The 23183-nt window shown below is 48.6% G+C and overlaps 1 protein-coding gene across 2 annotated transcripts in view; it reads left to right on the plus strand.

Annotated features, from left to right (window-relative positions):
• LOC144174176 (short-chain dehydrogenase/reductase family 9C member 7-like) overlaps window positions 1-23183 on the plus strand; it is a 72377-nt gene that overhangs the window by 30318 nt on the left and 18876 nt on the right. Inside the window, exon 1 of one of the 2 annotated variants that reach the window (XM_077702692.1) lies at window positions 4525-4646. The exons of the other annotated variant lie outside the window; for it this stretch is intronic. The gene's annotated coding sequence lies outside the window, so the exon portion shown is untranslated. Of the gene's footprint in view, window positions 1-4524; window positions 4647-23183 lie in introns of those variants that run through there. 2 annotated transcript variants of the gene reach the window in all.

Consider the following 23183-nt stretch of genomic DNA (forward strand, 5'->3'; position numbering starts at 1 on the left):
CGTACGGCGGCGACGCGCGTTAATCGAGGCGCCCTACTTCAACGTTTATAGAACCACGTTGCCCTACTCCACGTGCGTTCCAAGCGGAACGTGGAACCTATGTAGTGGAACCGTTTGTTACTGTTGCCATTTCATTTCTTAAAATTCCGCCAGGAGCCACAGAGGCGCGGGCGACAGCAGGCAACCAGTGATTTTTTTTTTTAATGCAGAGCATTTCTTTAACTCACGATGTTAGCATCCGTAACTCGTCGTCCGCAGCCAGCCAGCACGTGCGCCCCTCCCCCGCTCCTCCTCGCTCTCAACAACAGGTGCGGGCGCGCATGCGCGTGCTCCGGCGCTGAAAGAGGCGTTGCAGCAGCAGGTGCTACCTCCTCTCCCTCTACTGCGCGCGCGACGAATATACTCGTTGCCCGAGCGAAGGATCCGCGGCCCGACGTTGACGTTTGGCCGCGGCTTCTCGTGCACGAAGTTCGGCGTCGGCAGCGCGCTTCAGACGCTTGCGTTCGGCGTCGGCAGCGCGCCGTCTCGCAGCCTTGTCTTCTGCCGCCGTCGATGAAGAGGATGGCACGATGTCTTGAACTGGTACTGCAACGCTGACGTTGGCTCGCGTCGCGATACTGGTTGAAGGTGTTGCTTCCATCGCTTATGAACTTCGACGATGGCGCACTGCCCTCCCGAGAGGGATAATAAGAAAGAAAAGAATAATAGTAAAGATCCAACAGATTGCCCCGCAGAGAGGGTGGGGTGCAAACGATGGCAATAAATAACACGTTACGTACTTAGGTCTCTCTCTCTCTCTCTCTCTCTCTCTCTCTCTCTCTCTCTCTCTCTCTCTCTCTCTCTCTCTCTCTCTCTCTCTCTCTCTCTCTCTCTCTCTCTCTCGTCTCGCAACCCAACTACCCAACCCCTACGACAACAACAACTACAACTACCACCGCCAACTACCACAACCTACGCGACGGAGGTTTTTTTTTTTTTTTTTCAGCAGTGGATGTAGTATTTCATTCGCTATCGTAGAAACCACGGTTCTATGAATATAAGGAATAAGGAATATCGCTTATACATTTATTTTCTGCCTCATATTTGCGTAGTGTTTTGTTCTTAATTGTTCAACGATGTTGACAAGTGTGAACATTGCCACCGGACTCAGACGTTTAGCTTTGGCTGTGGGTATACACAAACCTGTTATGCAGCTTCTGTTTCACTTTGTCCGGGTGGCTGAATCGAGGTACAGACGGACGAACAGACACACAGACAGACCATGAAGAAGAAGAAGAAAGACGGGAAAGGCCGGGAGGTTAACCAGGTGTAGAGACCGGTTTGCTACCCGACACTGGGGGAATGGGGCTCAGAGAATAAAAGGGCGGGAGAAGAGGAAGAGATAGGAGTGAGAAAGCGCGCACTCTTGTCCCGTTTCGGGCACTATAGTCTTTCACGCAAGTTCGTTTCACTCAGGAAACGTAAAAGGGCTTTCGTCGCCTTCTGCGAGGTCGATGGTAAAGACCGACGACTTAGAATGCTTTCCACTGTAAATGTCCGATTGTCCAATCGGCTGAGCGCGGTGGCAAGCACGCTCCTCTCCGACGAGTATTCGGGGCAGCGATACAGCACATGTTCTATAGACTCTTCCGCCCCACAGGCGTCACAGCGGGCGCTGGTGGCCATCCCCATGAGGAAGGAGTAGGCTTTCGTGAAGGCCACTCCCAACCACAGTCTACAAAGAAAAGTTGACTGAGGTCGAGACAGCCCATACGGAATACGGCGCTAAAGAAGAGGATCCTGAATATACAGACGTGGATTCGAGAAGTCCGGTGTGTTCCATTGCTGCATGGTAATCCTGCGTGCAAAGGAGCGAAGTGTCCTGGCGGCATCGGTCCTTGAAAGCGGAAGCAGAATGGTGCGGTCGCTCTCATGGCCTGTACGGGCAGCTTCGTCCGCCAGCACGTTACCGATGGCTCCGCAGTGACCTGGAAGTCACTGGAATATTACGTCATGGCCGGCTGTGATGGCTTGATGGAATTTTTCTCTTATCTCTGTCACCAGTTGGTGTAGGGGGTCGTAGCGCAGGGCTGCGCGTAAGCTCTGTATACGGCAGTCTTGGAATCCGAGAAGATCACCCAAATTTGAAGAGTAGCTCCGATGACATGATCAAGAGCCTCACGAATGGCTGCAAGTTCTGTAGCTGTCGAGCTCGTGGTATAGCCAACACGGAATCGAGTTGTGGCACAATCTGCCGGCACAAACACCGCACCTGCCGAACTGGATGACGTTACTGAGCCATCCGTGTACACATGTTTCCGGCCGTTGTACCGTTCATGCAGTAACAGCAGCGTAAGCTGTTGAAGGGCCAATGGTGACAAGTCGGCTTTTTTTTCGAATTCCTGGAACACTGAGACGGATCTCAGGTTGTGCCAGCCACCACAACGGGGAGGACGGTGTTGCCGCAGGGGCGTACCTTGAAGGGATTCCAGCCCTGTGCGTTGTGATAATGGCTGAAAAAGTAGATCGTGGTCTATTTTGAGGAAGCTGCGCCAGATGGTGAGAAGGCAGCCTCGTGAGGAGCCTGATGTACAGGCGTGGTGCTTCAGTAGCCACGTACAGTGCTATTGGGTGTTCCTGAGCGATGCAAATGGTGCCCACTGTTGATGCACAACGCGGCAAACCAAGACACGTACGCAGAGCCTGCGCTTGGGCGCTCTGTATTACCCGCAGGTTAGTGGTGCAAGTGTTGGAAATTGCTGGCAAGCTGTAACGCAATGCTCCTAAAAAAAGTGCGGAGTACAGTTGCAGCATTCCTCTTACCGAGCTCCACGTCTTTCGAGCAAGAAATCTGAATATGTGGGCAATGGTGGTAAGTTTCTTCTTAAGGAAAGACACATGTGCGCTCCAGGAAATGTCCCTGTCGATGATGACGCCAAGAAATTTGTGATGCCTGGAGTAGGGAACCAACCTCTCATTGATCTTGATGGAATATCGAAGCATGCATCTTGCGGGTAAATGCAACCAGCGCGCACTTGCCACCCGAGATACTCAAACGTTGTTGTCGCAGGTATAAGATCGCGTTACATTGGTCGCCTTTTGAAGTCGTGCCCGTAGCTGTGGTCGGTTGACCCCCGAAGCCCAGAGGCAAATGTCGTCGGCATAAATGGAGACGCAGACATTCCTGGGGAGAGCGTGCACAAGTCTGACGATCATAACGTTGAAAAGCGTTGGACTTAGCACCGCACCTTGAACCACGTCGAATAAAGTGCCGTGATGTGGGGCCATCCTCCTTCATGACATGAAAAGATCTTCCGGACAGGAAGCTTTCTATCCATCGGTAAACTCGCCCACCAAATCCGAAGTACTCCAGGGCGTCTAGAATAGCCTCATGAACGACGTGGTCATAGGCGCCCTTAACGTCAAGGAAGAGGGCTGCTGAAATGCGTTTGCGACTTTTTTCTTGCTGTGCAAACTTTACCAAGTCCACCACGCAGTCCATGGAGGAACGCCCGCGCCGAAAACCAGCCATAACTTCTGGGTATATATTGTTGTATTCGAGGTAAAGCTGCCTTTCCAAGGTCATGGAAAGAATGATACTCACGAGGCTGCAGACAGACCATGATTTTCGCATTCAAGTAACCCAAGAAAGAATTTCGTCTTAAAAAAAAAAAAAAAAAAACGTCGGCAAGGGTCGGCGTTGTGTGCTTGTCGATACACTCCTACGCTGTTAGTTGCACGTTGGCTGAGTTAATATTTGTTACGGAGATTTGGTATGGGGAAAGTGCTATTGCCATTATCAGCAGCAAGCCAGATGATCCTTGTTGTGCAATCTAATTTTCTTTTGCTAATTAGCTACGCGGCCTAGTTGGGAAGAACCTTAGTTTTCTTATCTATTCAATGAACCTGTGTCCCTACCCAAATTCCTTCCGTACTGCTCACTTTCGGGTTGTATGCTCACTGTTCTGAGCTTGCATTTTTCCTATAGAGGTGTTTCGAATGCAATATTGTCACAATAAATGTAAACCGAATGGTGCCATTCATTCCGTTTATAGGAAGTTCAGTTTGCGGATAGTTGCATTTGTTATAGACGCAATAAAACACAACACGTCCGTCGCTATTCTGTTTAAGTGGCGTCTCGCATATGCCTCCTTTAGTGCTTAACTATACAATTCGGTGTAAGGTCAGACTTCGTTTAACGGAGTGACCTGAAAAGGAAACTTCGCTTGAAGTGACCAGCTAGAAGAGAACAGAATCGAGCACCTCAATGACTAGTATCCTCCGCACACAATCAGCAACAGATAAAATGAAGGTACTTGCTCGTCCCTTCAGCCTAGATTGTCAGAATCGCGCGCGACCTCGCCCTGATGTCATGCCAGCTGTCACAAACTACAAATGGTTTGACCCCCGCCATTTCAGCTCACGGCAGCAGACAATTTCTTTTCTCCCCTTCATAGAGAGGGGGGAGGGAATTCTAAATTCGCCCGGTTTGCACTGCAGCTGCAGCTGGTCCAGTGCACACTCCGCTACGTAGTCCGGAAACGGCCTCCCCTGTATCTCTGCCAGCGAGGCGGGCCGTGTTCTGTAGCTGCAAGCCCTCCGTTATCCGTAAATATTGAAAGAGCACACTCCCAAGCCTGCCTTTTGTTCGAGACTTTCCTGATCAGGTGAGCTCAGTTTTCAAGGAGCCTTGGGTGCTGCTGCTTTTGTTTTTACTTTTGCGGCTATATTTCGTTGAAGCGCCGTAAATTGACACGTATAATTCTCCGCACCTGCGCCTTGTTAGATATTTCTTTAAAGAGATGCGTCGCATTTAAAACATTTGTTTGAATTCTGCGGGGTCGTGACGTCACATCAGACGCAATGCGGCTTCATAACCAAACGAAGTCCGCTCCGCACCTTCTCACGTTACCGGAGCAGCCAAAGCGTTCAGGGTAAGGGGAAAGATTCGCCACGCGTCCACTCCACTCCATCCAATCCATCTTTATCAAAACAATCGCCCAGTTTAATCTCGCTGTAGTCGCATTTTTAATCCCGAAGAATTTCTTCGCGAACCTGGCTTGGGCAGAACTTGGCTTTTTTTGCACTTGTTCAAAACCACGGACCACATCGGTAAGAGATGTTATCCTGTAGGTAACGTAGCAGAAATCCGGTTGCACGTAGGGACTGCCGCCAAAACAGCGAATGCGCACAGTTTCCACTATTTTGTTTCCTGTCATAAAGGGACGTAAACAAAACCGTTCGCATTACGACCGCCGTATGGATTCTTCGGTATTCTCTATAGCTCTCGTACAGGACGCGAAATATACCTGCGACTTAATAGGGAAAAAAGGTAGAGGTCATTTCTTCTATACCGCCCTTCCAAACTTAGATTCGCTGAGGTGATGGTAAAGGAACCAACGAGGCCTTCCCAATATAGTAATCTAAATGCAGGCTAAGTATTTGTTTTTATACAAGTAGGACCTTTTGAAGATCTCTCGGCATTTTCCCTCCCTTTTATCACTGGCGAAATCCGCTTTTATTGCAAAAAAAAATGAAGCGGGAAATTTTCCCCGTTTCTCTCATAGCTTAATGTACGACATCACAAAGGGAAGGGCTAGGTGGCTGCTATAGTTGCTTTACTTCATTGCAGAAAGCATAACGGCAACCTGTCAAACGGTGGCAGGTGTGCAACCTTCGTATACTTCCGAGCTTGTGCGCGAAAGTGTTTGTCCTTCGAAAAGATTTGCAAAAATGCCTTTGTCACATCGCAAGTGGCACTGCAGATACTATCTGTAGATTAGGATATCGTATGTGCCGCTGGGAGAGGATTGCTGATAAACTTAGATAGTTAAACTATTCATGCAAACCAACTTGTTAGTTGCCTTTGTTATTTCTTTGGGCAAGATGTAGTATCACTTGTTTTTTGTGCGCTTAACCTACTTTTTTGTCGGACAAAAATAGGCATTGCTGAAAGCAGTGAATATGCAAATGGTTTCAAGTTTAACACCGTCTTGCTAAAATATTTCAGCCTCTATAAGCGCCACCAGACTGTGAGTGACCCTCGACTGTCAAGCTTAAGAAACATGCTTTCAATTCACGAAGTATTAGGTCTATGCTAAAGATGAAAGCCGAGAGAGCCTTCAAAATAAGCCAAGTGCTGTGTTTCCGTCGCTTGCGTTCAAGTGGCTACCGTAGGCGGGAGAAATGTCGATAGTCTTGGCCAACCCACCCGTTATTTTTGTCACTCAGGCGCACTCCGTATTTTAGCCAGGCAAAAGAACTCTTAGGCAAGAAAAAACTGTGGCAGGGTGATTAATGAGTTCGCTCTAATTTTAGCGTCTATCAGGTATTCACGTAGATCAAAGTAGAAGCGATGTGCCTCTGCGGTCGATTTATTGAAGGACCCGTTTTTAGCTTTTGTTGTCGTCTCGCCGCTAGTATTCGGTTTTTAAACAGGGATAGAAAAGAGTCATTGTTAGGAAACATTTTTTTTTTCAGTACATTTCCTGTACTACGTCATTACTGCGAAAATGCGCTGACGTAAACATCGCAGCCGAAATTTTCAGCCTGTTTACAAATGAGAAAAAAAAAAGCTATGAAAAATCTCCGGCGATCACTGCAACGCTATACTTCCTACAGCAACGGCTGTTGACGATTGGCTGTGCATGGTTAATCAGGGCACAATATTTCGTACGGCACGTCCTAAGTTTCCGCTTTAAAACGAGATAACAAATACAGGGCATGAACATGTGATTCACAGGTGTGTATGTGTCTACTGAGCTTCAGGTAAAGTAGTGTATATGCATGCTCTGTACATACATGCTTCAGATATACAGGGTGTCCCAGCTACCATGCACCAAGATTTTTAAAAATAGTAATGGCGTAACTCGAAGAAAACTTAGTGCATAATGTTTGCAATATACTGTGGTGAAGCGGGAAGCATTTCTTTCGTTAATGAGACTTAACTAATTGTAATTAATTATCTAACTCGAGAAGTACTGTCCTAATCACTGAAGTGTCAATGAGGCAATTGTAGGTACCCACGAGGCGCATCTAATTGCGGTATTCTCAGCGACGAACTAATTGCGTACTAATTTATTCTGACTGATAAAGAAGGCCCGCAAAATATGAAACATACCACGTAACGGCGCTTCCGTGCGCATTGTAAAGCAGCGTCCCCAAATAAGCTGATTGAAAGCAACTGCTTCGCCTGTCACGCACCCGAAGAGACAGCGCATCACCTTGACAATGGCATGCATGGAAGGAGCAGCAACAGCAAGATTCGCGGGCGCGTGTGCAGGTAAGGCACAGACTGTCGCGATTTCTTCTTTCTTTCTTTCTTTCTTTCTTTCTTTCTTTCTTTCTTTCTTTCTTTTGTTTATTTCATTCTGGCTAACTCAAAGGCAGCCTGTTTGAGGGCATTGCTTTATGATGCTCGCAGAGGCGCCGTCACGTGGTATTTTTCATATTTCGCGGGTTTTCTTTATCAGTCAGAATAAATGTGTACACAATTAGTTCGTCGCTGAAAATACCGCAGTTAGATGCCCCTCGTGAATACCTACAATTGCCTCATTGACACTTTAGTGATTAGGACAGTACTTCTCGAGTTAGATAATTAATTACAAAAAAGTAGTTAAGTCTCATTAACGAAAAAAATGCTGCCCGCTTCTCCACAGTATATTGCAAACATAATGCACTAAGTTTTCTTCGAGTTACGCCATTACTATTTTTTAAAATCTTGGTGCATGGTAGCTGGGACACCCTGTACACTACATGTATCCTCACAATATACTAACTAGTTCGCGGCAGTTTTACGCATATCCCCCGTGTGGACATGTGTGCGTGGGTGTGGATCTATAGCAGTAACGGCTTGTATTTTCGAGGTTTGTTTCTATTTGCTGCGAAATTTCCAAGCCATGATAAAATTCCAAATTCTCTTCGGCACGCTTGACCTTAAAACTAGCCACATAACTTCAATAAAAAAAAAATGTGGTTGATTCCTCCGCCATAGGAATCGGTAAAATGTGAAAGTGAAATGTGCGCCGAAGTGTGCAGCTGAGCATGATTTGCGGGTCGGCGGCTGTCTTGTGGGTGCGCTTGGCGAGCAACGTCCTGCTGGTGGGTCGCTTCGGCAAAGGTGTACTGGCGTCATTTCCGTGACGGGTATGACGTCAGTGAAATCTTGGTGTATCCCGGCATGAAACACTTTCGTGTTAAAATATAAAACCCGAAAACGAACAACCCCAAGTACAACGTACTCTTTAGTACTAAAGGTTACTTCCCCGGAAGAAGACCTCGTGTGCAGGGGTGCGCCCTTTGCAGGCCGCTTGCTTCGTTGTACTGGCGTCATTTCCGTGGCGGATATGACGTCAGTGAAATCTTTGTGTATCCCGGAATAAAACTCTTTTGTGTTAAAAAGCGCACAAGGATACCATGTTAACAGTGAAAACTCGTGGCCAAGTAGTAGGTATGATTCCTACTTCATCCCCGCACGGGGCACCTTGAGCATTCTTGGTGACGGTACTGGCGATACCGCGGACCCCGAGCCCCCAAACATAAGCTGGATCCAACCGCGGCGATGTGTTTATAGGTGGAGGGTTAGAAACCACGAACGGTGGCCGTCGGAGCCCAGGTCAAGCTCCGGCGGATGGGCTCCCTGTCTGTCTACCAGGCAGGGAGCTCCGGGACCTCTTTGGCTACCAGGGTACGGTCAAAGAAGAAAGTACCCCCGTCTCCCTGCTTTCCAATGTATCATATGGCATTTTCCAACCCCCCCCCCCCCCAAACGTGATCGGCCCCCGAAAAGGGGCCGCACCGAAGCTTCATTCCCACCCTTGCCAACAATTGCATCCCAAAAGCCAGATAACTATCCGCGCTTCTTAATTGTTGAATCTCTTGACAGTTCAAATCCTATCTCCTCCCAGTCAGTGTTCCTTATCACCAAATTCCTTGAAGGCATCCTGGGCAAGTCTTTCAAAGCCAAGAAACTGAGAACCGGCGAAGTCCTGGTCGAGGTGAACACTCACCAGCAAGCCACAAGCCTCCTTACCCAGAATCGCATGGCAGATCTGGACATCAGAGTCACACCCCACCGTAGCCTCAATAGCTCTCAGGGTGTGATTTCTGAGCCAGATCTGATAAATGAGACAGAGGCCGATCTGCTCGAAGGTCTGAAAGGCGAGGGCGTGACGGCAGTGAGGCGCATCACCATGCGGCGAGATAATAAGCAAATCATGACAAAGCATATAATCTTAACATTTGACCGTTCCTCACTCCCCGAATCCATCAAAGCAGGTTTCATTCATTGTTCTGTCCGGCCGTACATCCCGAACCCGCGACGCTGTTTCAAGTGCCAACGGTTTGGGCATGGCACCACCTCCTGTCGTGGAAAAACAACGTGTGCGAAATGTTCATCGCAAGATCATGAGACAGATAACTGCCAGGCTGAACAATTAATGTGCAGCAACTGTCATGGACCTCATGCTGCGTACTCCCGCACGTGTGAAATGTTCCAGAAAGAAAAAAAGATAATCAACATCAAGGTAACAGAAAACATCACTTTCCCAGAGGCGCGGAAGAGGTTCGCCTCTTTCCCTCTGGGGAGGTACGCCGACGCAGCTCGCCGGGGGGCGGAGCGGCGTCTGGTTTCTGCGGGGACCCAGTACCGCGAGTCGGACTTGGTCCCGCGTCCGCCCCCCCCTGGGTTGCCTCAGGCAGCCCAACCCGCCTCCGCACCGCTCGCTGAGCCAGCAGCGGCTGTGGGGGCAACCACGTCTGGTGGAAGCGATGTTGCATCCTCCACTTCCACTCCAGCGTCCCAAGCCACAGGCGAGGGCGCAGAGGAGATGGACTTGGGGGAGCCAGCGGCAGCTCCCACCCCCACCGCACCGCCTGCGCCATCCGAGGCGTTCCTGAATCCCTCGGTGGTTGCGGGCAAGGAAAAGCGCGCCCCAAAGGGTTCGCGGTCCAAGGAGCCTGATCCCTCAGGCGCTCTTAGGACATCCGAGGATGAAATGGACGTCGGTCCGTTCTTGTCTGCGGTGCACCGCAAGGAACGCGTCCCGACGCCAAAGCCTCCGGACAAGCCAAAAAAGACGAGAGTCACAGCCCCGAAAGACGACACATAAACATACACACTCCAGTAGCTCTCACACTAAATAATGGGAAGAGAAAACATAATTCAATGGAACTGTAGAGGCCTCCTTAAAAATCTTGACGATGTATATGAAATACTGCATGCTAATCAGCCAAGTGTAATGTGTGTCCAGGAAACACATCTGAATTCTAAGCACACAAATTTCTTGAATAGTTACCTGGTATACAGAAAGGACAGGGTTGGCTGCACACACTCTTCTGGCGGTGTGGCCATAATCGCCCGCAAATCCTTAGCATGCCACCCTGTCACCTTGAACACCGTCCTTCAGGCTGTAGCAATACGCTTAATAATATTTAATAGGTTGATAACGGTATGCTCCATATACATTCCTCCTGATGTTTCACTTTTAAGCTCTGACTTCGAGGCGCTGGTTGACCAGCTGCCCGAACCATACATCCTGATAGGCGACCTTAATGCTCACAACACTCTTTGGGGCTCTTCTCGCACGGATGCCCGAGGTCGCCTTATAGAAAAATTCCTTACATCTTCAGGAGCATGCCTTTTCAACAATAAACAGCCTACATACCATAACATAGGACACAACACATACTCATGTCTTGACTTGGCGATTGGCTCCGCAGTTCTTTTTCCATGTCTTGAGTGGGGTGTGGGTACTGACCCATATGGCAGTGACCACCTCCCCACCTCACTTACATATATAGGTAAAGGCCCAAGCAGTTCATCTTCCCATAATAGGTTCAATGAAGCACGAGCTAACTGGAACACATTTACAGAGACATCCAAACTACACCACAGATCCATAGGACACCTACACGTTGAAGAAGCTACCCAACTCCTCACGGCGCACATCCTCGACGCCGCCGAAAAGTCTATTCCCCACGCCTCTGGTGCCCCGCGCAACCAGCGGAGGCCGTGGTGGAATGAGGATTGTAGGCGGGCTCGAGAGGCCCAGAACAAGGCGTGGGGTGTCCTTCGTCGGTACCCCACGTCGGGTAACCTCATTTTGTTCAAACGGGCCAAGGCGTTAGGAAAACGTGTGCGCCGTGAGGCGAAACGAGAGAGTTGGCACACCTTCTTGACATCCATTAATTCATACACGGACACACACAAAGTCTGGACACGTATACGCAAGCTCAAAGGACAACAGACACACAGCCTGCCCCTGGTTAGTACAACAGGGGACACACTGGAAGACCAGGCTAACACGCTTGCACAACACTTCGAACACGTGTCCAGTTCAGCACACTACACGAACACTTTCATGAATCACAAAACATCTGCGGAGAAGAAGTCACTGCGTGATAGCAATAAGTCGCACACTTCTTACAATTCTCCTTTTTCAATTTATGAGCTGAAGGCTGCTTTGACCACATGTAAACCTTCAGCTCCAGGTGCAGATAAGATTACTTACACAATGATACAATTCTTACACTCAGACACCCTTGAAACACTCCTACACCTATACAACAAAATATGGCTTTCGGGGCACATTCCACGCTCTTGGAGGGAGGCCATAGTAGTAGCTGTCCTAAAGGAAGGGAAGGACCCTTCCTCTCCTGCCAGTTATCGTCCCATTGCCCTGACAAGCTGCCTATGTAAGCTCTTCGAGAAGATGATAAACAGGAGACTCGTGTACTTCTTAGAGTACAACGGTCTTCTCGAGAGCTGCCAGGCAGGCTTCAGGGCGGGGCGATCTACCAACGATCAACTCGTTGCATTAGAGGCGTATATCAAAGATGCTTTCCTCCACAAGCAGTACTGTATGACAGTCTTCTTTGATCTTGAAAAGGCGTACGATACTGCTTGGCGGTACGGCATCCTCAGCGATTTGAAGTCCTTTGGAATGTCGGGTAACATGGTGAATACGCTTGTTAGTTACCTGTCTGAAAGAACGTTTCGTGTGCGAGTTGGAACTGCACTTTCTAGTGTTCATGTGCAGGAAAACGGTGTACCGCAAGGTGGAGTTTTAAGTTGCACTTTGTTTATTGTGAAAATGAATTCTCTTCGGAAGGCATTGCCACCGTCGATTTCATGTTCAATTTATGTAGACGACGTACAATTATCTTTTAAGTCTTGTAACTTGTCTGTCTGCGAGCGGCAAGTGCAGCTTGGTGTGAACAAGCTAGCCGGCTGGGCAGATAGCAACGGTTTTAAATGTAATCCAGGAAAGTGCGCTTGTGTTGTGTTTTCTAAGAGGCGTGGCATTCGGCCAGATCCAGACATTCGACTCCACAGTGCCTCTATTCCTGTCAAAAAGGAACACAAGTTTTTAGGTATAATCTTTGACGAAAAGCTCACATTCAACCCCCACATAAAACAACTAAAACATAAATGCTTAAAAACAATGAATATCCTGAAGGTTCTGTCGCACATCTCTTTTGGTGCTGACAAACAACTTCTTTTACGTGTTTTTACTAGCTTGATAGGCTCACGACTGGACTATGGTAGCGTTGTTTATGGGTCAGCCACTAAAACATCCCTCAGAATGCTGGACCCTGTGCTTCATCTAGGGCTCCGCTTGTCATGTGGTGCCTTTCGGACTAGTCCAGTCGAAAGTCTGTATGTAGAGGGCAACAAATGGAGCCTAGAACGTCAGCGAACCTACACAGACTTGCTTTATGCTTTTAAAATCTCATCAATGCCTCACCATCCTTTTACATCAGTTTTTTTATGATACATCCTTATCTCAACTTCTTACTAATCGTCCTTCAGTCTCTGCTCCCTTCGCTTACAGAGTAAGAGAAGAAGCGTCGCAACTTGATGTCATGTTCTCAGACACCATCAAAACCTCCGCTACTGAACTTCTAGTACCGTGGCAGCTTCGCCCGATATCATGTGATGTATCTTTTATAAGTGTCGAGAAAAACAGAGTGCCTAGAAGCGCGATTGTGCAACATTTCTTGTCCCTGCAGCACAAATATAAGTGTGCTGAATTTTACACGGATGCTTCAAAAACTGCCACAACTGTTTCCTGTGCTGCGCATGGTAGCACCTTTAATGTCTGTAGAACTATGAATAGAAATACAAGTATCTTTACGGCAGAGGCCTATGGCATACTTCTTGTAGTTCAACATATTGTTCTAAGTCGAATTCCGAAATCTGTAATTTATACTGATTCTTTAAGTGTTGTGCGTACATTATCCTCACAGAAGTCTAAAAACCATGTGGTCAATGCTCTCATTAGTACTCTTATGTCTGTGCATGCGTTAAACCTTGAGGTGACCGTGTGCTGGGTGCCAGGGCACTCTGGAATTCCAGGTAATGAGATCGCAGACCGAATGGCGGCCGCTGCTGCCCTTACAACTACCGTTGACATAACAACAGTACCCTACACCGACCTCAAATCACACATCAGACAACACCTTCGCACAACATGGCAAGCACACTGGAATCAACAGACTGACAACAAACTACACATTATAAAGCCACTCTTGGGAGCATACACCACTGATACTCACAACAGACACAACGAAGTTACCCTGGCTCGATTACGGATAGGCCACACGCATGCAACACATTCCCACCTGCTCACGGGATCTCCTAGACCTCTGTGTAGCAGGTGCGGGGAGGGCCTATCCGTAGTCCACATACTAATAACATGCAAGGCACTTCACACAACACGACACAAACACTTCAGAGAACTCTACAGACAACATATCCCACTACATCCATCGCTGTTTCTAGGGGACGATGCCAGTGTTTCTATGAAACGTGTGTTTGGTTATTTGTCAGATGTTAAGTTTTTAAACCTTATCTCATATCACGCATAATCAAATCTGGCCCTATACACCAGCCATCACCATTACTTTTAATTGATTTTACTATGTCCGATTTACATGTTTTTATACCTACCTTTTTATGGTAATCACTTCGCTTCATTATATAACTTCTTTTCTGGCGCTCTTTGCCCTCGCTGGCCTTGCGCCATGAAACACCAACCATCATCATCATCGATTCCTACTTCATGGGGGTCTCGTTTAGGCAACTGACCTGGCAGAAGCATATTTTTCGGATTTGTGCTAGGCGACGCATGCGCCTTGACGCTGGCGACTCCCACACAGAGACGGACACACGTCGGTGGAGACGCGCCGAGAAAAGGTGCCCTGGATAATAAAATATCCACGGATGTCGCTGTGATAGACGAGCCGTACAAGCGTACACACAACAGTCAACTTTTTTCTTGGAATTTCCTCGGCAGCCGTTATAACTGTCCAAGGTTTGACACATTGCGCTCGTGGCTTTGGTTTCACACTGACCTACCGTTTTGCTACTTCCATATGTGATCGTGCATTCCGTGAGACGTCTGGGTATACCAGCCTAGACGCACTGTATAGCGCTCGGAAGAGGTGCATTTTGGTGAGGCCCAAACACCATTTAGCCTACGATGACTGACATCGCATTTGGTTGTCTTTAACTTTCCGCACGAAAAATGGGACTCGCTAATCCCGAGCGCGCATCGGCACCGAGCATCGGCGGTGCGTGTGTAGGGCTTAGTCGCGGACTAATTACTCGGCTGGGCTGGAGCGGCATCCTGTTTTGTCCCGCCTTGTCGGCTTCTGCTCTCCTTCAGTCGGAAGAGAGGAACGGGCTCTACGAGCTGTGGATACTCGTCGCGTTCTTAGAACAAGCTCTCATTATCGAGATTGTCAGGTCCTTGCGCGTACGGCTAACGAGTTCGGTGTTTTGGCGCGCGAATATTGTTCCCTGAGCAAGACGACGGAAGAATAAAGGCCGGGAAAACTTAGACGGGAGCTCGCCGAGCGAAATACACGCTTGAAAACGTCATGTGCAGGGACGGAAAAGCAGACATCGAAATCAGCAACAAAAATGGATGAAATGAAACTGGTGCGCCGGCGACAATTATACGTTGTATGCAGTCTACGAACTGAGAATACAGGCTGTTGTGTATTTGCCATGTTGTGCACTTAAAACTCATCGTCGGCATTTTGTCCTGGGACGTGAGATGTGTGATTTTGCCTGATTTGAGCGTACAGAACGCTTGCTTTTTTTTAATGAACAGCACTTTTAACAGCGTCTGTTTCGTCAATTTCTCCTCGCGTGTAGTTTTTTCGCGCTCCTGTCATGAATCTCCACCAGCTTCGCCATTTTTGTTGTTGCTGAAGCTGTTGCTGAATTCCTCTTCTTTTTATCATGCTGTAGTCAGCTGCCACGCGAAAGCTGCCGTGAATAGCGTCGATTAGATTCATTCCTGCAGCCAAATTTTTAAATACTATGCTCTTCAATATAAACCCCCTTTTTGTCCCGCTCATAATTCTTATCTACCATCATCATCGTCGTCACCTAACATCGCCATTCGTCATCATCGACCGTTACCTGATGATGCAGGAAAAGGGCTCCTTCGAAGATTTCCAGTCTTCCTCATTCCGTGCCGCCCATTTCGTCCTTAAACCCGAATTTTCTCAACTCATCACTCCACCTTCCTGTGGTGAGCATCCACCGCTTCTCGTCTCATCCCTCGAAGCGCGCCGCTATTGCCTGACACGAGGCTTAAAGTCCACTTTCTTCGTAAGTTGTTCGGATCGATCCAGTTCAGAGAAATTTTCCTTTAAGCAAGATTTTTCTCGGAATTTTGCTCAAGTACAGCTTTACGGCGCATCAGTCTCTTATTTTGCCATCGGCATCATGCCGCTTCAGTGCGGCAAAGCTCGCGCGTGGTCGTTAATAGCTCGCTATTCGTTTACGCAAGGGAACACTCAAGGCCCTCGAACGGAGTTTCGATGCGCAGATTGAGCCTTGTCCGACAGCAAAAGCCGGAGCAACCGTACGAAGCCACACAAGGAAAAAGGGGGAGCAAAGGCCGTGGGCGGGCTCTTAATTTCCTGCCGGATTGCGTGTCCAGTGCTCGATTCTCTAGGCAGGGTATATATAAAAGGCGCAGCACAATGGCGCGTGCGCACGGCGCGAGACGAGCGGGCACCCAGCTTGAACCGAATGAAGAATTTCCTCTTTCAATTTCCTCATCTCTTTCCCGCGCTTGTTTTTATTTTCTTACTCTCGTGCTGCGTCTCGCAATATTTCTTCTATTACGTTCTCGTGTTTCACCGCTGCGCTCGGAGACTGGTCGCTCTGCGGGCGCGCTAGCTCCGGCTTCAGACGATCTTTAAATGCGGTCCCCGCCCTTTTTGAGTGCTCGGATAATAGCGATAATGGCATATTTCGTCATAGAGTGGTTTCTTATTTATCTTTTCTTAACGGTCTCGCTCTCAAAGGATAAAAAAAGTTGTCTTTGGCAGCGCGCACTTGGGATTCAATTAATTTTGCTGCGCACGTGATCTGTTACCAAACGAAAAACCATACAACGATATAAGCGTAGTCCTTAGTCTTCGAGTGGTTGTAAAAAAATCTTAGATTCTTAAACGATTTGGAATTGCGAGCCCTGACAGAAATAATACACAATCGTCCTTATACCACTGTGCGCAGTTTCATCGATTTGTCGGTGTATAATTAATGAGTAGCAAAGTTACATTTTAACGAGCCATATATGTAACTGGGATTATACGCGCAAGCGCGCACTCGTACTCTAACCTGTCAAAAAAGGGAAACTTCACGCATTGGTGTGTGTTGAAACATTTCGGCAGCTACGCATCTTTTTGCCGTGATTTGCTGGACTTGAGAGGACAGTGACGTCGAAGGTTATCGTGTTTACGATTCCGCGTGCACATTATTTGGCCCTCTTTCGATTTGTATTGCGCATTGAGGAATACAAAGCCTCCTCCCAGAAAACTCCTATGTAGGGATAAGCCGATGTAAAACTTTTGCCACACACATCCAAACAAGTGTTTGTATGTTCGCCTAAGCGGCAGAGGAACCTTACTGCATTCTGCGTACGAGATATGCCCTGGCGCTGGTTCGGCCTCCGATACCTAACCTTTTCGATTGTAGCAAGATTATCCGCACTTCAATGAAATGTATATATAGAAAATTAGCAGTGGCTTAGGTCGGATATATGCCAGTATATACGTAGCGAAGTTCAGCTGGTTATTCTTAGCTTTCTTGTTGTCTATAGGATTAGCTTGATCATCATGCTTACTGCTGCTTCGATGACCCACACACGGTATACGCATTATGTGACGCATGTATATTTATCAAGCGGCTCCGGCGCAGCGTCACCAATCGCCTCAGAGCTAAGCTGGTTCCACAGGCGCACGATGGTGTTGCTGCGACGCACGAGCCATCGGTTCCACACCTGGCCACCCCTCGCATGATCATCAAGTGGACCGGGCCGCCACGTGCGGAACGGAGGTTGGCGAAGACGCTGGGCGCGTGGGGTGTGTGAGACACGCCGGGCAGCGAGCAACGTTCTGTGCGCCGTGTGACGTCACTGCTCCTCGCGCATGCGCAGCACGGCTCTCCAGGAGCCACGCGAAACTGCTCAACCTCGGAAAGTGTAGTACACGCTACAAAACAAAGCATCTGTTGAGTGATCCTTTGGACAATTCAGTTTCGCATTGGAAGCCGGAGAGGATGCCCTGCACCTGCCACTGTCGGTTGGCATCCCTTTCGAGGACCATTTATTCACGATTTTGCTTCTTGTGCACTTGCGGCAGGGAGGCAGGATGATACACCACTGGTCGCGCACAAGGACGAAGATCACAATTGCCTCCGTCCTTCCGCAACGAATCCGCCTTGGGAACTGAATGAGCTAAAGTATGCCAACTGCGACGGAAGTAGTCCGACTCGTGGTTTTCCTTAATCGTAGAAAAAAGCTCGCTTATAAAACACACAGTCGTACCTCCAAATAAAATGGTGTCATGGCCCAACGGTTGTGATTACGCTTTGGAAACAGTCGGGGACAGGCTATCAGAAGCAGCTTTGACCACAAAACGGCCAGGCTTCAAGCTGCTCGCTTTCCGAGCTCAATCCGTATACTGCCGTGGCAGAGGGTATGTTAAGGAAAACGAAAGGTGCTCCTCAAAGCGCTCCTGCTGAGCGCTTGCCAAATGAGCCAAAACCTGCGGTCATACCGTACTCGCACCGAGTTGCGCACAACCTTAAAGGAGCCATGAAGACAAAATACAAGTTGGGTTTATTAGAAAGACTGCTTAGTCCCGATAACAAATGATACCAATATCATCGGAATCTTCGAACAAATAACGGAGATATTAAAGAAAACGTGTGAAGCAGTCGCGACCCCCTAGAAAATTTTCAGCAACTTTTCTATGACGTCACGGAACCTTGTTTGGGCGATTGGCGGCCGCCTAACTGACCTGTCGCGACGACACATGACTGGACGTCTTTAATGGGGCCTCTAGTTCCGTCTGACCACATCACTTGAATGCTAAAGTGCAGTTAACGCACTGAAAATTATGTTTTATTGTTGGCCCGTATGACGTCATTCTTGCTCATAACACGTCATGCGGCGCAAAATTTGAAAGTTTTTAAATACTTCTTGCTTTTTTTCGTTAAAAAAACATCTTTTGTGGCTGTAATGGAGCTGAGTGAGATACTGAATCCTAGTTCTTTCAAATTAAACCAAGTTGTATTTTCTCTTCATGGCTCCTTTAAGAAGGTCGCTTCCAGGTACAACGTACTGGTTGTGTTTTCAGCGCCCTTAAAGGGGCACTGACACAAAAATTTTGCATCTTGTTTTTTTTTTTTTTTGTTGCGATAAGTAGCTAATGACCTACTTATAACCTGTAGAAACCTCATTTGCTTCAGCGTGCGACGGTTGTTTAATTAGAGGCATTTTCAATGCGGCCAGTCGCAGTTTCGGTTTCAGCGAGAGCCGCGAAACGATGGATTTTGTGGATTTTGTGTGAACAAAGCTGACCACGTGACCGTCGGAGGGATATCACAGAGCAGAGCCGCCGTAGCACTGTCGAATCCGCATCGACGGCAGTTTCTGCGAATGCCCCCACGTACTGATCTCGTGAGGCGCTTAATTAAAAAGCGACCGTGGATGTGACGCAGGCGCTGCGAGTGCAAATGCTACCGCGGCTAAAGAACGACACGCGACGCTCGAGACGGTGGGTGGCAAGACGCGCGCTAGGAGCAGCCGGCCGGTCTGCCTACAGGTCCGCCTACAGATGTATTCAGCTTAGCACTGCGGCGGATATTCGAGTGCCGCTCTCGTAAGCAGTGCAGATGACAATTTTTAATGCAACCCGCCATCGCATCATTAACTCCTTTCTCATGTAAGCCACCATGGCCGGGACTTGGGGACAATTTCGTGCAGCGGTAACAAGCTATCACTCGAGCTACCTGCGCCGGCCTGGGCCACTTCGCGGCCGTGGCCGCCGCCTGCACAGCGACCGTGCGGCTAGCTCAGTGGGCTTTTCGTGCCTCCGGCGCGTTTTCGCATCCAATGGTAATAAACAGTAATAGAAACAGAGTGCCTGGAATCGCTGTAGAACTTTGGTCGCGGCCAGCTGCCCGATTAGCTAACGAAATCACGGCGCCTCCGCCGCCAACGATCGGGTCGTTCGTTCTCGAGAGCAGAAGCTCCGCCCTCCGGCCCTCCGATTGGAGCGGCGAGCCGGGCGAGCCGGCGAAAAACGCCGGCAGTGCGGAAGTGGCAAACACAAACTCGTGACGTGTTTGGATGTTGTTTATTTACACAATAACCTCGGGATGTCGATTGCGCGTGGTCCTCTGCTGGCTGCTCGGTTGCGTTTCGCACACTTTAAAATTGATTTAAAATATGTCCTGGGCTGTATTCACCGCTGATATTTTGCAGATGATGTATATGTGTTCCCATCAATCTATCTCCAAAGTTATCTCGCCTTCAAAATTTTGTGTCAGTGCCCCTTTAAAACTTTCCACGCTGTGTTCAAGAATAGCGCCAGAAGTGAAACGCAAAAAATGCGAAAAGAAGCATGTCAAGCCGTTCATCAAGTGTGAGATAGGTGTTGTGTACGAGATTCCTTCGATTTGCGGTAAAGTGTATATCGGCCAAACCGGCCGATGCATCAATGACCGCCTAAGAGAACATGCCCTGTCGATGGAAAATGGAACTGGTTCACTCGTGCCGCAATATTTTAAGAATGTTGATTGTGATTGCAAAGCTGACCTGGACAAAACAAAAATAACCGAAAGAAGCAGAGATGTGACTGCACGTGAGATTGCCGAGGCATTTTTCATAAAAAGAAAGGGGCCCATGTGCGTGAGTCTACTGTCGCTTGCTATCTATGATGGGAAGGGCTTTTCTTCAAACTTTTTTCTGATGTTCGCGCTGTGCCAGATGCCGGTGGTGTATCTTTTTTTTTCCTTCCTTTTTTTTTCTTCAGTGCATGCCTGTCATACATATGCTTGTACTTTTAGAAATAAATTCGTTATCAGCGCCTGTCTCGTCTGCCACCGTCCTCGTCTTTTTTCCCGCTAAGCCTACCATTCAGTATCGTCTTTTTTTCCCGCTAAGCCTACCATTCAGTATGTACCAACTAGCCCAACAGCACGTTTTGTTGGAGGCTATCTGACAGTATACTGCAGGTTCCGGTAGCACGTATTTTACGTCCCCGACATTTTCAACGCTGATGTCCCAAATCAGTCACGAGTAGTGACTCTCATTTGTGACATCACCGCTGAAAACGTACTTACTTACATACACAAAGAAAGTCAACATCAGTTTGGCGCAGCTGCAAAAAAAAAAAAAGAGAGAGAGAGAGAGAGAGAGAGAGAGAGAGAGAGAGAGAGAGAGAGAGAGAGAGAGAGAGAGAGAGAGAGAGAGAGAGAGAGAGAGAGAGAGAGAGAGAGAGAGAGAGAGAGAGAGAGAGAGAGAGAGAAATCCAAACAGCAGCCCGGATGGATGGAGATGAAAAAATCCAACGAATCTTGGCTGACGTAGAATACAGCGGGATCACCCAAGAAGTGTTCTGTTAAGGAGCTCGCCTCAGGCTTTAAATAAAGTCTTCGCTACTACTCCTGGCCGAGCTCGATATGTCGCGGCCGCCTCTAGCAGGCCTTCACAGTTGTATATTTTTTACTCATCGTGGCGTCCTGCCTTTTCCCTCCTATATGTACTCCTGAACGTGCACCGTGTGAAGACGACACACAGCTGAGGTCTATCTGTTCGTCCGCGTTGAAATTCGATGCGAGGCATGGCGAAGGAATGGCACGCGGCATTAATATCGGCAGCCGGGTGTGTATTTACCGCACCGCTGACGCAACAAGGACAACGCCTCTGAGTTCAACGACCGCGCTTATTATACGTTCGCCACCGACTACGGAAGAGTTTCGCGTCGGCAGTGCGGCACGCTTGGCGCTGAACTTTACGGCAAACGATGATTCCCACCTGCAGAGAGGAGGCGCACCCGCCGGACCCGACTAAGGAAGGAAATGGAACGGAAAGTTACCTTTGTGCAGTGAGCTCCCGTCGAAACGCCCTGGGCGCATTTCCGCTGCGTGGGTATACGTTGCGGAAGTGATTGCCTTGAACGGCGTGCTATCGTTTTGTGCAACCTTCTTTCTCTTACCAAACTGCCCGGTTCAGATGGGTATCGCCTTTTGTAATTCAGAGGAACTGTCGCCTAGAGAGAGAACGAGAAGGTCGACTTGCATTGATAGAGTAAAAAAAAAAAAAAACCGGATATTTCCAAGGTATATATGCTCTACGCCGCCCATGGTCACGTGTTACAGGCTTCAATATAGTTATAGCAGAGATGAGAACCGGTCGCGGTACGGTACCCGGTAGGTGACCGGCGCTACTGCGCATGCGCGGAGATGGAAGAAACGGTTATGCGCATGCGCAGTACCGCGACTGGTTCTCCGCTCTGCTATAACACTCTAATAACAGTGTCTAGATATATTAAAAAAAATTTGACCGAAATTTAACGAAATTGCGTGCGTTCGTTCTCAAACTTTTATTTTTTTGTTTTTGTTTCCAGCGGGGAACGATGATTACCAGATTTGGGGGTCGATAGCCGGATTGCCGGATTTAGCTCCTGCTGCTTCTGTGAGGGGTATATTTGTATTCACGGCATTCTAATATACCGATATAGGCCAACAGGTTGTTCCACTTTTCGGGCCCGTTGAAAGCAAACGGTCGTTGCTCGTAGTAACATTTATGCCTCCCTGCCGCATTTTTCTCTTAGTCGAGCTTTTGAGCTTTAAGAATGTTTACTTTCAATCAACGTTTTTCTTTCAAATTTAGAGACAGCTTCGTTTTGTGTGTGCGCGTGTCGTCTGTGGAGTAACGACTGTTTTCGTCGTGACCTCTTTTTATTAGTTCCTTCCCCCCGCCGCAGAGGGCAAAGCGATATATACACGGCGCCTTGATATTTGCAAGGTCAGGTCCACTTACGGAATCCTCGGAGCACGTACGACAGGGCGGGCTGAAAGGAAAATAAAGTGGCTGTGCAAACGCGCCGAACGGGACAAACAGTGGACGCGAGCGTGAGACCGACATGCGCGCCTGAGAGACGAACAAATCCGAGAAACAACACCGCGTGCGAAGGGGGAAGCTATAGAGAACGCGAAGGAGGGCGCCCATCCTTTCTATCCCTCGTCCGAGGAGAAAGTGTTTGCTTACGCGACTGCGTCAAGTGTGGGCGCTATATGTGCACGGCCACCGCGAAAGAGCGACAAAATAGCGCGAGGAATAAGACCAAAAGGGTGGGCACGCCTGTGCGAAAGGAATGAAAACAAACATGGCGCCGAAAAGAAGGAAACGCGCCGTACAGCTAATCCATTTTCCCGCCGGTCTATACGGTTTACAAAGCGAGGTAAGCCGTGAGTAAAGAGAAAACGCAAAACAGAGAAGGTGAGCGATCTGCCGAGCTGCAGTTTACACAGGGACGCCTTACACTCCGCCATTTCTCTTCGCCTGCAGTGCCGGACACCAAAAGATTGCCAAGAGGAGTGAAGCAGCTTTCGGAGGCGATCAGGCTAGGCTGGCGAAACGGGAGCTGCAGAACTAGCGGCGCGCTGTTCAGGCGCGGGCATCGTTATTTTCGAAATGGATGAAATGCGGGGCGATCTTGGAAGCGTGCCGAGGCGTGCCTCGCTGTAAGCGCCGAGAACAGACGGCGTCATGCGCTCCAATGCTCCTTCTAAGGACCACTTTGATCCCCTACAAACGACAGCTATTCAGCACAGCCCCGTGCTCCGGTTTCTTCTGTTTTTGTCGTCGTTGTTTGTTTGTTTCTTC

Source organism: Haemaphysalis longicornis, unplaced genomic scaffold (genome assembly GCF_048455015.1).
Source record: "Haemaphysalis longicornis isolate Haplotype H1 unplaced genomic scaffold, Haemaphysalis longicornis Haplotype H1 scaffold_3, whole genome shotgun sequence".
NCBI lineage: Eukaryota > Metazoa > Arthropoda > Arachnida > Ixodida > Ixodidae > Haemaphysalis > Haemaphysalis longicornis.